Below are 11,877 nucleotides of genomic sequence, written 5' to 3' on the forward strand. Positions count from 1 at the left end.
ACACACGACGAACAAACAATTCAAGACAGACAAACAATTGCTCTCAGCACACTCACTCACTCTCACTCTGCTGCTGCAATCTCCGCTCTCACACCGACTCGCCAACTCACACACACCAACTGCGCTCCAAGAGGTTCGGGGCGGTATGGCCGTAAGCCGTAGAAGGATGCGGAGAAAAGCCCTTTATAGATGTCGATCGTCACCACCATTAACGGCTGGGTGCACTTATACCCAGGAAACTTGATCTTTTCTCACATGTGAAAAGTACAGTGCTGAAGAACATAACTTTTCAGAATATATGTTCATCCGATGTCGCTGTGGGGGAACAGCAGCGCCTTCTGCTGTTTGTCGAGATAAAATAGCTTACAGCACCTGGTATTCCCAGGCGGTCTCCCATCCAGGTACTGACCAGGCCCGACCCTGCTTAGCTTCCGAGATCAGACGAGATCGGGCGTGTGGAGGGCGGTATGGCCGTAAGCCAAAGAAGGATGCGGAGAAAAGCCCTTTATAGATGTCGATCGTCCCCACCATTAACGCCTGGGTGCACTTATACCCAGGAAACTTGATCTTTTCTCACATGTGAAAAGTACAGTGCTGAAGAACATAACTTTTCAGAATATATGTTCATCCGATGTCGCTGTGGGGGAACAGCAGCGCCTTCTGCTGTTTGTCGAGATAAAAAAGCTTACAGCACCTGGTATTCCCAGGCGGTCTCCCATCCAAGTACTGACCAGGCCCGACCCTGCTTAGCTTCCGAGATCAGACGAGATCGGGCGTGTGGAGGGCGGTATGGCCGTAAGCCGAAGAAGGATGCGGAGAAAAGCCCTTTATAGATGTCCATCGTCACCACCATTAACGCCTGGGTGCACTTATACCCAGGAAACTTGATCTTTTCTCACATGTGAAAAGTACAGTGCTGAAGAACATAACTTTTCAGAATATATGTTCATCCGATGTCGCTGTGGGGGAACAGCAGCGCCTTCTGCTGTTTGTCAAGATAAAATAGCTTACAGCACCTGGTATTCCCAGGCGATCTCCCATCCAAGTACTGACCAGGCCCGACCCTGCTTAGCTTCCGAGATCAGACGAGATCGGGCGTGTGGAGGGCGGTATGGCCGTAAGCCGAAGAAGGATGCGGAGAAAAGCCCTTTATAGATGTCGATCGTCACCACCATTAACGCCTGGGTGCACTTATACCCAGGAAACTTGATCTTTTCTCACATGTGAAAAGTACAGTGCTGAAGAACATAACTTTTCAGAATATATGTTCATCCGATGTCGCTGTGGGGGAACAGCAGCGCCTTCTGCTGTTTGTCGAGATAAAAAAGCTTACAGCACCTGGTATTCCCAGGCGGTCTCCCATCCAAGTACTGACCAGGCCCGACCCCGCTTAGCTTCCGAGATCAGACGAGATCGGGCGTGTGGAGGGCGGTATGGCCGTAAGCCGAAGAAGGATGCGGAGAAAAGCCCTTTATAGATGTCGATCGTCACCACCATTAACGCCTGGGTGCACTTATACCCAGGAAACTTGATCTTTTCTCACATGTGAAAAGTACAGTGCTGAAGAACATAACTTTTCAGAATATATGTTCATCCGATGTCGCTGTGGGGGAACAGCAGCGCCTTCTGCTGTTTGTCAAGATAAAATAGCTTACAGCACCTGGTATTCCCAGGCGATCTCCCATCCAAGTACTGACCAGGCCCGACCCTGCTTAGCTTCCGAGATCAGACGAGATCGGGCGTGTGGAGGGCGGTATGGCCGTAAGCCGAAGAAGGATGCGGAGAAAAGCCCTTTATAGATGTCGATCGTCACCACCATTAACGCCTGGGTGCACTTATACCCAGGAAACTTGATCTTTTCTCACATGTGAAAAGTACAGTGCTGAAGAACATAACTTTTCAGAATATATGTTCATCCGATGTCGCTGTGGGGGAACAGCAGCGCCTTCTGCTGTTTGTCGAGATAAAAAAGCTTACAGCACCTGGTATTCCCAGGCGGTCTCCCATCCAAGTACTGACCAGGCCCGACCCCGCTTAGCTTCCGAGATCAGACGAGATCGGGCGTGTGGAGGGCGGTATGGCCGTAAGCCGAAGAAGGATGCGGAGAAAAGCCCTTTATAGATGTCGATCGTCACCACCATTAACGCCTGGGTGCACTTATACCCAGGAAACTTGATCTTTTCTCTCATGTGAAAAGTACAGTGCTGAAGAACATAACTTTTCAGAATATATGTTCATCCGATGTCGCTGTGGGGGAACAGCAGCGCCTTCTGCTGTTTGTCGAGATAAAAAAGCTTACAGCACCTGGTATTCCCAGGCGGTCTCCCATCCAAGTACTGACCAGGCCCGACCCTGCTTAGCTTCCGAGATCAGACGAGATCGGGCGTGTGGAGGGCGGTATGGCCGTAAGACGAAGAAGGATGCGGAGAAAAGCCCTTTATAGATGTCGATCGTCACCACCATTAACGCCTGGGTGCACTTATACCCAGGAAACTTGATCTTTTCTCACATGTGAAAAGTACAGTGCTGAAGAACATAACTTTTCAGAATATATGTTCATCCGATGTTGCTGTGGGGGAACAGCAGCGCCTTCTGCTGTTTGTCGAGATAAAAAAGCTTACAGCACCTGGTATTCACAGGCGGTCTCCCATCCAAGTACTGACCAGGCCCGACCCTGCTTAGCTTCCGAGATCAGACGAGATCGGGCGTGTGGAGGGCGGTATGGCTGTAAGCCGAAGATGGATGCGGAGAAAAGCCCTTTATAGATGTCGATCGTCACCACCATTAACGCCTGGGTGCACTTATACCCAGGAAACTTGATCTTTTCTCACATGTGAAAAGTACAGTGCTGAAGAACATAACTTTTCAGAATATATGTTCATCCGATGTCGCTGTGGGGGAACAGCAGCGCCTTCTGCTGTTTGTCGAGATAAAAAAGCTTACAGCACCTGGTATTCCCAGGCGGTCTCCCATCCAAGTACTGACCAGGCCCGACCCTGCTTAGCTTCCGAGATCAGACGAGATCGGGCGTGTGGAGGGCGGTATGGCCGTAAGACGAAGAAGGATGCGGAGAAAAGCCCTTTATAGATGTCGATCGTCACCACCATTAACGCCTGGGTGCACTTATACCCAGGAAACTTGATCTTTTCTCACATGTGAAAAGTACAGTGCTGAAGAACATAACTTTTCAGAATATATGTTCATCCGATGTCGCTGTGGGGGAACAGCAGCGCCTTCTGCTGTTTGTCGAGATAAAATAGCTTACAGCACCTGGTATTCCCAGGCGGTCTCCCATCCAAGTACTGACCAGGCCCGACCCTGCTTAGCTTCCGAGATCAGACGAGATCGGGCGTGTGGAGGGCGGTATGGCCGTAAGCCGAAGAAGGATGCGGAGAAAAGCCCTTTATAGATGTCGATCGTCACCACCATTAACGCCTGGGTGCACTTATACCCAGGAAACTTGATCTTTTCTCACATGTGAAAAGTACAGTGCTGAAGAACATAACTTTTCAGAATATATGTTCATCCGATGTCGCTGTGGGGGAACAGCAGCGCCTTCTGCTGTTTGTCGAGATAAAAAAGCTTACAGCACCTGGTATTCCCAGGCGGTCTCTCATCCAAGTACTGACCAGGCCCGACCCTGCTTAGCTTCCGAGATCAGACGAGATCGGGCGTGTGGAGGGCGGTATGGCCGTAAGCCGAAGAAAGATGCGGAGAAAAGCCCTTTATAGATGTCGATCGTCACCACCATTAACGCCTGGGTGCACTTATACCCAGGAAACTTGATCTTTTCTCACATGTGAAAAGTACAGTGCTGAAGAACATAACTTTTCAGAATATATATTCATCCGATGTCGCTGTGGGGGAACAGCAGCGCCTTCTGCTGTTTGTCGAGATAAAATAGCTTACAGCACCTGGTATTCCCAGGCGGTCTCCCATCCAAGTACTTACCAGGCCCGACCCTGCTTAGCTTCCGAGATCAGACGAGATCGGGCGTGTGGAGGGCGGTATGGCCGTAAGCCGAAGAAGGATGCGGAGAAAAGCCCTTTATAGATGTCGATCGTCACCACCATTAACGCCTGGGTGCACTTATACCCAGGAAACTTGATCTTTTCTCACATGTGAAAAGTACAGTGCTGAAGAACATAACTTTTCAGAATATATGTTCATCCGATGTCGCTGTGGGGGAACAGCAGCGCCTTCTGCTGTTTGTCGAGATAAAAAAGCTTACAGCACCTGGTATTCCCAGGCGGTCTCCCATCCAAGTACTGACCAGGCCCGACCCTGCTTAGCTTCCGAGATCAGACGAGATCGGGCGTGTGGGGGGGGGGGGGGGGGGATCTTTTATTATAAAAATATACTTTTTTACAATTTGAAAACACTATTCATTAAAATCACAAACAACACAGAACATTTTTCTCCTTACAATTTGAAAACACTATTCATTTAAAATCACAAACAACAAAGAACAGACTGTACACAAAAATGAAATCAAACTGTAAATCATACCAAAATGCAAATTAAGCCAACTGAAAATGAAACAAACTGTAAATGAACCAAACTGTAAATGATCAAAAATTGAAATAAATGGAAAAGTAAATAATCAAAAACTGGAAATGAATACAAACTGTAAAATAAAGCATGAGTAAACAGGACTAGAAATGAGCAAAACTGAAAAACAACCATAAATTACAAAACAACAAACTGCAAAAGAAAGGAGACACTACATTACTGACAAACATGTACCCAACACATAATCCCCCACCGACACTGAAACACTCAATTTGACAAACTAAAAGAACACTCAATGACACACATAATGCAAACACACTTAATGACATACTCAAAATGAAACAAAAAACATTTACTCAAAACAAAAACACAAATCACCCAACTCATTGACAAAACAAAAAGAACTGCCCGCCACCAGTGCGTCCAGATGTTTTGCGTGGTGCAGTGTCCTGAAATGTGACTGTATGAGTGTCTTCCATATGCGTGTAACAGATGTGTGCCTGTGCTCGTGAAGTGAGATGTTGCGACGTGTCCAAGTGGCCTGCCGTGCCAGTGCCAGTACTGTGTTTGTAAGTGCGTGCTTGTGTGAGAGTCCAAATAGCAGAGTCCAGGGGGTGAGTGCAGTGTGTGTGTAGTGGCAATGGGTGCGCAGAACAGACAACAAAAACACATGGAAACCCACCAACTCCGGGCAGTGCACAAACAAATGCATATCATCTTCATCCCCTATCTCGCAAACAGCACAGGTCCTGGAGAAGAGCTCCCTGTGGACCTGGTGCAGGACGACCCCGGTGTAGACCCTCCTGTGCCTGATACGGAAGTCCAGGTCGAACGCCGCATGGGATAGGTTTGGGACGCTGCAATTTTTCCAGATTTCCCTCACGTCCGAGCCGGGGAAGAGCCTCCCCCAAGCTGCCTCGGAGGAAGGCCGCCTCCCCAGCTCGGACGCGAGGAGCCTGTACAGCGTCCCGGTGTTACACTCACCAAGGGGTACGACCTGGCTCGGGGCCAGGCACAGGAGGAACGCCAGCCGAGGGTCCCGCACCGGTCCGGTGGTGCAGAGAGCCCTCCTCCAGGACTCTGGCATGGCCCTATCTACTCTAGCACCGGTGGTTCTAACGTGCCCCGGCCTAAAGCTAATCCCTCCCCTGATCAGTGAAGTTTTGGCCCTTTGAAAATCAAAGAGCCCCTCCCCGTCAATCACCTGACCAATCCTCGTGACCCCCGCTGCCCGCAACGGAGCGCAGGACAGCGCCCTTCCCTCGTGCTGGAGGAAGGGAGTCTGGAGGAATGGCAACAGTGCGATACTGCCTCTGTTCACCTCTGCTGGCTTGAGGCGGGGCAGCAACTTGCGCCACGCCTCTAGCACCTCCCGGAAGAACGGCGGTAGCTGGCTGTAGGCCGTTCTGGGAGGGAGAGTGCACAGATTGTACACGTCCCCCTCGCCGTACTGAGCCAAACAGCCCGCCATCGCGCCCTCCCAGGGGTACTGCCTGGCCGGATCGAGAAATTTTCTAACCACTTTTAGCCGCAGTGCGTCTCTTTTGGCACTCAAGTCAATCAGTCCTAAACCCCCCTCCCGTTTATTACCAATTAACACCCGTCGAGCGATCGAATTACCCCTCCCCCTCCATAGGAAAGCGGAGAGGGTGTCCTGCAGGACGTTTAGTGCCCACTGTGGCAGCTCGCAGGTTCCCAAAACATGTACTAGAGTAGAGGCTACTAAGGCGTTCCACACTATTGCCTTTGCTCTCAGGCTGAGGCCCCGGGGCCGCCACCTGTTAACAATGTGTTTCACCCTGTTAATTGCCGCGTCCCAGTTACTGTGTGAGGCCCTATCCCCACCTATGCCCACATGTATTCCTAAAATCTTTGTCTGCTGTTTTATGTTAAAACCCCACCGGCCAAGACCCCCTCCGTCCGCCACCAGCAGGCAGGTCTTGGCCCTGTTCAATTTCGCCCCCGAGGCTGCCTCAAAGGCCGCGACGTGCTCCAGCGCGCAGTCGATCTGCTCCGGCGCCGAGGCCAGGATGGTCACGTCGTCCGCAAAGGGAACGACGGTGACCCTCCCGAGCCCCGGCGCCACGGGCAGCCCCGGCATGCGCCCGTCCCCCGTGATGGCGGCCACCAGGGACTCCACCACCACGGAGAACAGCAGCGGAGAGAGAGGGCAGCCCTGCCTCACCGATCTTGTGATATTAAAAACCCTGCTCAGCCTCCCGTTTATTTTGATTCTTGCCTGTGCTCCCCTATATAGCAGCCCCACCATCCTCCTGAGCCCTGGCCCGAAGCCCATGGCGCTCAACGAGTTAAATAGAAACCCCTGGTCTACCCGGTCAAAAGCCTTTTCTAGGTCCAGGTTCAGGAGGAGCCCCTTTTTCGACTCCTCCATCCCCCGGACCGCTCCCTGCACCACTAAAATGGAATCGGCTATATCCCTGCCGGGGACGCCGTAAGCCTGTAAACTGGTCACGACGTCCCCGGCCACCTCCTTCATCCTGTTCGCCACTATTTTGGCGAGGATTTTGTAGTCTGCGTTGAGCAGGCTTATCGGCCTATAATTTTTGATCTCCCTCCTGTCCCCTTTCTTGAACAGGAGGGAGATCACTCCTGCCGAAAAGCCCTCCGGCACCCTGTCTGTGTCTACTATTTCATTAAAAAGCTGTGTGAGGAGCGGCACAAAGTACTCCTCACACAGCATATAGAGTTCGGCGGTGAGGCCGTCCTCTCCAGGGCTTTTGGCCCTGGATAGGCCGGCTATGGCCCTGGCGACCTCATCCTCCGTTATCCTCCCCTCCAATAATTCGCTATCCTGAGCCCTCAACCTCCCTCTTACTCTGCTCAGCAACTGTTCCCCCTCCCCTTCTCCACCTGCTCCCTACTGAACAGTTTCTCGAAAAACGAGACAGCCACCTCCTCCACTCCATCCCGCCCCGTAACCATGGTCCCTGCCTCGTTTTCCAGCTGCCCTATTTCTTGCCTTTGCTGTCTTCCCTTCTCCAGGCCGAGAAAGTACGCGGAGTACCTCTCGCCCTGGAGTAGGTCGACAGCTCTGGCACGCAAGGCTGCCGCAGCGCACCTGGCCCCATGAAGCTCTGCCAGCTTCGCCTTCGCGGCTTCCATGTCCGCCAGCTGCGCTCCAGTCGCCGCGTCAATGTTTATCAGGACATTTTTAATCACACCATTTAATTTTTGCTCCTCCATCTTCTCCGCCCACCCCTTATGTTTGGCGAAGTTTATGGCGAGCCTTTTAATTCTCGCCTTAAACTCCGCCCACCTCCCCAACAATCCCCGCTCATCATCACACTCGTGTACACAGTATAACAGCAGTTTATCCAGTTTGCTCCTGAATCGGCGGTCCTCCAGCAGGCCGGCGTTGAGGACCCACAGACCGCCCCCCCGGACGTCCCCCGGCCCCGAGAAGCCGCATCGGAGGAACAGGTGATCGCTCCACGGGCATGGCTCGTAAGCGACCCCCTGAATCCCCCTCAGCAACCCCCCGGAGGCCAGGAGCAAATCGATCCGGGAGCGGCGGCTGCGGCCCTGCACCACCTGGACCCGACTGTAGGACCGCCTACCTGGGTTGAGAACCCGGAACACGTCCACCATGTTATTTCGCACACATAAATCCAGCAACACACCCCTGCTCACGTCGGACCTGAGCTTCTCCCTCCCCCCCACATCATCCAGGGTCTGAACTAAGTTCAGGTCCCCTATGATGATGGTGGCGGGAGTGATCCACCTTTCCAGTTTTAAAAACAGAGCTTTTCTGCTCATCTCGTCGTTGTGAGCATACACATTTATCAATCTGCCTGCCCACTGCGGACCCACAATATCCAAAACGATTACACGACCCTCGCTATCTGCGTACACCTCTGCCCACGTTACCCCTGCTGCCTCCCCGAACAACACAGCCACCCCTCCGGAGGCAACACCCCCGTTGTTGTTGGCTATGCTGCCCTTCCACTCCCCCCGCACCCTTTGCTCCACCCGCTGATCCCACCAGGTCTCCTGCACACACAAGATCTCGTTATTTTTGACGGTGTTCAAAATAGCCCTAGTTTTTACCCACGTGCGGAGCCCTCGAGCGTTTAACGAAAGGAGGGAAGCCATCAGGGGCACCTAGTGGAGGAAATGTACATTATTGCTTGGTTTTCCTTTTCTTATTCTTCCTACCCGTTCTGACTTGCTTTACCTGGTCCAGGTCCCAGTCGGTGTCGGAGCTGGTCCCGAGCTGTGTCTGGGGGACGACAGGGACGACTCCCTGCCGTCCCTCGAGCAGTGGACCCTCACTGGCTGAGCCCCCCTGTCTGGTCGTCACCTGGGCCGAGGGCAGCTCTCCGTCTTCTTCAAGACGGGAGCCCACCTCCGCCCGCCCGCCACCTCCGGCCGCCTCTAGCCCGTCCAGGCTGGAGCCGATGAGCTCCGCCTGGGTCCGGCCCTTCGGCACCGTTGGCTGCACCGGGGGCCCAGCCCGGGCTAGGTCAGCCCTCACGGCCACACCCGCCCCCTTGCTCGGGTCCTGCTGCTCACCTTTCACCTGCTCATGGGATCCAGCCCGGGCTAGGTCAGCCGTCACGGCCACACCCGCCCCTTCCTGCTCCATGTCCTCCTCGTTCTCACTCTCCACCTCCTCAGAGAGAAGCTCAGCCGAGGAGCCATCATCCTCCTCCTCCTCCTTCTCCTTCACCTCCTCCTCCTCCCCCTCCTCCTCCTCGCTCTCCTTACACGAGCACTTTGAATTTGTATTGCTACACAATAAGCACTTCACCTCCTCCGGCCCCCTCTTGGCCCCACACTCCCGTACGTAATGCCCCTGGACCCCGCACTTGTGGCAAAAGAACTCAGGGCATTCTCGTAATATGTGCCCCGGCTGGAGACACATACAGCACACCTTGACCTGACGATCGTGAATCACCCTAAAGTATTCGGGCCCTAGGGCCGTCTCAAACCGCGCTGAGTACGGCAGGCTCTGGATCTTGTCATTGAATTTTACTTTCAGGAACCTGGTGCCATCAGCGACGTTAGTCCCCGGCCACATTCGTCTCCTTATCGGGGAGGCAGCCCCCACCCCCCAGCTCTCTAATTTGGCGATAATTTCCTCGTCCGTAATATAGGCAGGCAGATTGAGAAATGATACTACGAGCTCGTCATTGCATAAACCTTTTGCCAACACAGCAGTATCCCCAATTTTGAAACCGTCAAGGATTCGCTCCTTACCCTTTATGTGTGTCATGGTGACTTCGTATGCGCGGGGACCGGTAGCACGGCACGCCACCAAGCCCCCACACAAGCCCCTCACCGCCCGCATGAGCTCCATCGCGGAGATGGGGAGAGTCCCTTGCAGTTCCAGGAGGACTGTGAGTTCCTTCTCAAAGGTCCGCTGAAGTCCTGCTGCCGCGGGCGAGCCCGCTGCAGCTCCAGCCGCTGCTCCCGTCCCCGGTCCAGCAGCCGCTCCAGCTCCTGCGTCCCTGGCTCTTCTCGCCGCCAGCAAAGCAGCCGCTGTTTCTCTCCCGCCTGCTGCTGCAATCGAAGCCGCCGCCGGAGCCTCCGCTCGTCCCGCCGGGTCCTCCACCGTCCTCCCGGCCCCGCTGCCTGGTCCCGTGTCGCCCGCTCGTCCCGCCGTGTTTGCCGCCGCTGCTGCCGCCGCCTGGGCTGGCCTGCCCGTCCGTCCAGCCTGGTTGGCCGCCGCCGCCGCTGCTCTAGCTGCTGGGATCGCTGCCGCCTGAGCTGCCGCCGCTTTGGTCCCTCCCGGAGCGAAGGACACGCTCCGTCCCATCGCCGCCGCCGCCGCAGCTCCCGTGGCCGCCGCCATCTGAGCCTTTCCCAGCCCCGCTGAGCCTGCTCGACCTGTCACGGGTCCCGCAGCTCTGGCGTCCCCGGCCCTCGTGGCTGCCACCCTCTGTGGCATCACTCCCGCTGGTACGGCGGAGCCGACTGCCAACCCGGAAGTCGACGCGCTCCTCGCGGCCCTCTGCTTCTGGCCTGCCACCTGGCCCTTCCCCCCCGCAGTCTTCCACTCACAGTCATCCACACACTCATTCTCACTCATAGACTCAATCCCTTTCATCAATCTTCCACTCTTATCGATCCTCACATCATACGCACTCAGAGCCTCCTCTCCCCCCCGGACGCCCTTTGCAGGACGCCCAGAGGAGAGAGCAGGTGCAGCCAAATCCGGGTCCGTCATGCTTCTCATCGTGACCTTAGCCTTGCTTCTAGTCTTTACCGTGTGATCCGTCATTATTTTTCTTTTTTTTTTTCACACAAGAGCTACCGTGAAATCCCACCCCCGATCAGTGCTATTCACTGCCGGGGGGTATTAACCAAACTATCTATAAACAAAGAACCCGAAGTGACACCAAGTACATATAAAGGAAGAAAGATAGAGTAAGGGAAGAAGAAAGAAAAGGAAAAACACACCGCACACACGCACACACACGACGAACAAACAATTCAAGACAGACAAACAATTGCTCTCAGCACACTCACTCACTCTCACTCTGCTGCTGCAATCTCCGCTCTCACACCGACTCGCCAACTCACACACACCAACTGCGCTCCAAGAGGTTCGGGGCGGTATGGCGGTAAGCCGAAGAAGGATGCGGAGAAAAGCCCTTTATAGATGTCCATCGTCACCACCATTAACGCCTGGGTGCACTCATACCCAGGAAACTTGATCTTTTCTCACATGTGAAAAGTACAGTGCTGAAGAACATAACTTTTCAGAATATATGTTCATCCGATGTCGCTGTGGGGGAACAGCAGCGCCTTCTGCTGTTTGTCGAGATAAAATAGCTTACAGCACCTGGTATTCCCAGGCAGTCTCCCATCCAAGTACTGACCAGGCCCGACCCTGCTTAGCTTCCGAGATCAGACGAGATCGGGCGTGTGGAGGGCGGTATGGCCGTAAGCCGAAGAAGGATGCGGAGAAAAGCCCTTTATAGATGTCGATCGTCACCACCATTAACGCCTGGGTGCACTTATACCCAGGAAACTTGATCTTTTCTCACATGTGAAAAGTACAGTGCTGAAGAACATAACTTTTCAGAATATATGTTCATCCGATGTCGCTGTGGGGGAACAGCAGCGCCTTCTGCTGTTTGTCGAGATAAAAAACCTTACAGCACCTGGTATTCCCAGGCGGTCTCCCATCCAAGTACTGACCAGGCCCGACCCTGCTTAGCTTCCGAGATCAGACGAGATCGGGCGTGTGGAGGGCGGTATGGCCGTAAGCCGAAGAAGGATGCGGAGAAAAGCCCTTTATAGATGTCGATCGTCACCACCATTAACGCCTGGGTGCACTTATACCCAGGAAACTTGATCTTTTCTCACATGTGAAAAGTACAGTGCTGAAGAACATAA

The sequence above is a fragment of the Eutrigla gurnardus genome (genome assembly GCF_963514095.1).
Source record: "Eutrigla gurnardus genome assembly, chromosome: 8".
In the NCBI taxonomy this organism is placed as follows: Eukaryota; Metazoa; Chordata; class Actinopteri; order Perciformes; family Triglidae; genus Eutrigla; species Eutrigla gurnardus.